The following is a 4029-nucleotide window of genomic DNA, read 5'->3' as shown; positions in this document are numbered from 1 at the left end:
GGCAAAAGTCGCTTTGATGGCGTCGTGAAATGTACGTCGTGGGTGACTACCGGTGCTGGTGCAGAGCGCTCGTGTCCCGTTTCGCGGCGGCAACGGCGAGGCGTCTCTTCGTTGAACAGCGCTCTTTTAACAATCGACGCGCTCACCGACCTGCCAGACGGCGGCAGATAGCGATCAATGCGAGTGCATTCAAAGCGCATTAATTTCGCTTTCTTCAACGGCGGTTGCGTGGAAGACATGGCGATGTCGACGGCACCGAAAGCGGCAATGGCGGCGCGTTTACGCCTTTGTTGCCTCGTCAACCCAATAATGGACGATCGTGCTTTTGTCTCTGCCGCAGCAGCCTCGAATATTGTCGGTTTTGAGAAGCGCCAGTTCCTATCGTACGCTAGTTGTTCTCTCTTTGCGATGACTCTTTGCGTCGATAGAAGATGAGAAGACACGTGTCTGTGTGTCACAAGCAGTGTATTTGAAGTTGCAATTACTGACGCTGCTGGTGGCATCGGCATCGGTTGTGGCGATCGCGCTGGGTTAATAACCTCCCATTCGTGGAACCTTCTGCGGACCATCTCCGCCACCTTGCCGAAGGACGGCGACAGCGACGGCGACGCCGGCGGTGGCGACGGCGACAACGACGACGGTGGTGGTTGTGGCAGAAAACTAGCGGCGGCGACGGGTTTCCGTCCGCGACGCTTCTTGATCGGTCGTCCCCGCCGGCGCCGTGTTGTCGCTTCGGTCGCCTGTTGCACGGTGTCTCTTGGAGGAGTCAGAGGAGGAGGAGATTGTTCCTCCTGTTCCGCTCTCGACGGCGATGGCAACGGCGGAGATGGTGACTTGGAGGAGCCTGGTGGCGCCGGCGGTGCGCTGCGTCGTTGCGGTTTGCGTCGTGTTCCTCTCGCGACACGCAATCGTTCGCGTAACTGTGCGATCGTAACGCCTCGTGATGGTGGAGTATCATCGTCATCGTCGCCGCTACTAGGCGGTTCTTTTTCAACCACCGTCCATCTGTTGACATCCTCGCCGCCGCCGCTCTTCTTGGAGACGATTGCCATAGGGAACACGTCGAAGTTGTTGCGCACGTAACCGATTAACAAGTCGCGAAAGGCCTCCTCGTCGATGCCAGGATTGATGCACAATCGAGCGATTCTGCCGAATGGCGTCTTTGGTGCTGAATAAATTGCGTTGACTACACGTTCGGCGTTCAGATCGACGTTTGTGGCAACGAGGGTTTTGTTTATCTGCTTTCTGCATTGTTGCACGAAAACGTCAACCGAGAAAGCCTTGCGAAAGTTGTGGTATATCTATTTTACGCGTGTGATGTTGTTCGCGTTATTTTTCGGTTCACTGCAGTACATCCAGGTGGCGCAGCATGTCGTCAAAAATCGCACAGCCTCTTCCGCGCGACTCTGGGAATCGGAACAAGTGGGCACGTCGCACGTACCCCAAACGGCCGATAAAGGCGATGTGTTTTAGCGCCTCGAGTTCGCCCGTCGGATATTTTTTGAAGGAAAAGGAGAAGAGGACATACTTCCCCTCTTGAAGTTCCATAGGTCGGACCACAATCCGTCGTCCGTGTATGCTGCGGCTCTCCGAACTCTTGGCAAACATATGGCCCGTAATTTCAAAATTGTACGCGTTGGAGATTCCATGGACGAAATAGCAGACGCGAAAATGTGCGCCAACTATTTGTCCGATGATGGACGGAGGTCTCCAGGCGTACCTCTCCAAGACATGGACGTTGTCGTCGTCGCGGTGGCCGCCGGTCACGAGCGTCTTCAGAAATAAAATCTCTCGGCCGATGTTGGCATCCAAGTGACGCTTCTATCCGTTTAGGCGGAAGAGAATCCCGCAACCGACAAATGCCGTCGTGGCCTGGCACAGCGTCGACGGTCCAAATATTCGGAGACGCGTCATTTCGTTCGCGACTTTATATTGGTCCTCGTCGTTGCTCGCCGCCGTCGAGCGAAGGGAGTCAAATGTCACAACTTCCTCGATTCGTAACGTCGGTTGACATCTGACGTAGTTGAGCGCAAATTGCATCAGGTCACGAATACTTTGAAACATTTCGTTGCGCTGTTTGCGCAAAGTATTGTAACCCGCGGTGCTGCTTCTGGCGCGGCCGCCGGTGGTGTCGTCATTGTCGACGTCGACGTCGACGTTGTCGTTGTTCGCGTCGTCGTCATCGCAGCAGGGCCGTGGCAGCGCACGGAAGCCCATTGCGTACGCGAACGCGAGAAGTTCAGCTGAGGTGGGCACGGCCATCTTGGCGCTGGGCAAATGTCACGCGATGACTCGCGGCTACGTCGCAGGATCGCGGTGGCGGCGATTGGTGACACGCGAACTCTCCGAAATCGGCATCGAAGGCCATTTTGTAGCGCATCAATTTAAGTTTCAACTTGACGCCGCCGCGAAAGATCGCGGGCAATCTGTTCGTCATCAAGAACGCGAGAATCGCGTCGTCGCTGTCGTCGCGCACTCTCAGATGGTTGGCGCGATGGATTTGCGTCAGATCAATATGCGTGTATGTGATGTCGAAGAATATGTCAAAATACTCACCGGCGCTCTTCCCGTCCATCCAGAGGCCATGGCCGCACGTGTAGAATCGTGCGAACGTTATACCGCACATGTTCGCCAGATCACACTGGGCCTCCGACACGTGTCGCGCGTAAGTGGGGAAGTCAGTCTTGTTAATCGTGTAAGTACGATCGACGTCCCCCACCACAAACTTGAGGCCCGTCTTGGCCGTTTCCGTGTGAACGGGTAATCTCTTGGACGCGGCAATGATCACATGTGTGATGAACGCTGCGCACGACGCGCGAAGATGGCTATCGCTATCACCGCCACGGCGTCCGCGGTCAAAATTGCCGCTCGGTCTCGATCGTCGGATTTTGGCGTTTCGATAAAATTGACAATTCACGTCGTCTATTTGAAATACGACGTACACGGGGCGTCTGTCGATGGTCATGACGCTGAACTCGTGCCACTTCCTGCCAGTGCGAAACCGTTCCGCGTATCCGTGAACAAGACCGGGCGATCGGAGCTCGCGGAAACAGGGCATTTCTTTTCTCGATGGCCTTGGTCATCTTGACGTTTTTGCATTTTCTGATCAGGGTCGGACACTATCTTTGCCTGACTGACGCAAAGGTATGGCTTGAGAGACCGGCAGCATGTTAGTATCGAGTCAACGTCGTACGTAGCCTCTATGCTTTTATAACAGTCGTCGTCGTTGTCATTGCCGTCGTCGCTGCCGTCATCGATGCAGTGGTCCAGATCACCGAGGCCGAGTTGTATCGGTCGCAACGGCGCTTTATCCTCCTGCTCCTCTTTGGAGGAAGAGTCTTACTCCCACTCCCGCTGTCGTGTGTCGCTCGAGGCGTCGGTCATGGAACCAGGCGGTGATAAAAGCGACGTATCGATGGAGTTTGATCGGCTCCGCGCCTCTTCGCTACCCTCCATCGTCTGGCTCTGACTTGAGCCCGGACTGGAAGGTAGGCCAGACCCTTCTATCGATTTTATTGATCTCGCTGCTGGAACCACCAGCGGTAGACTGCTGGTTTCTGCTGCTGCTGCTGCACTCGATCGACAAGACAGACTCGGAATTTGCACGCGACGGCACTCGATGCCAGAGAGAAACACAGAGACTCAGATGGAGTCGAGATAAAATTACGAGACACGGGACTCGACAAGAACGAGATTCTACCGAACTTTACGATACAAGACAACATAGTAAAACGAGATACAGACTCGACAGGAGAAACCTGCACTCGACGAGACACACGGACTCGGAGACGGAATCTACGAGACGGCACTCGACGAGACACAGACTCAGATAGACCGAGCGTACTCTTTGCTATACAAGAGACAAAACTAAAACCGAGATACAGACTCAATAAGAGAGACCTGCTCGAAAATAATAAATCTCGTTCGGTTCAACTACGTTATCTCGCAACACAGCTGTCGCTCGAAAATATTAAATTTTCGATCGCTCCGCTCGGGTAAGTAGATACCGCAGCTCTCGCTCGAAAATAT

This window comes from Wasmannia auropunctata, unplaced genomic scaffold (genome assembly GCF_000956235.1).
Source record: "Wasmannia auropunctata unplaced genomic scaffold, wasmannia.A_1.0 LD336095.1, whole genome shotgun sequence".
NCBI lineage: Eukaryota > Metazoa > Arthropoda > Insecta > Hymenoptera > Formicidae > Wasmannia > Wasmannia auropunctata.
The sequence above is the reverse complement of the archived record's forward strand: the minus strand, read 5'-3'. Positions refer to the sequence as shown.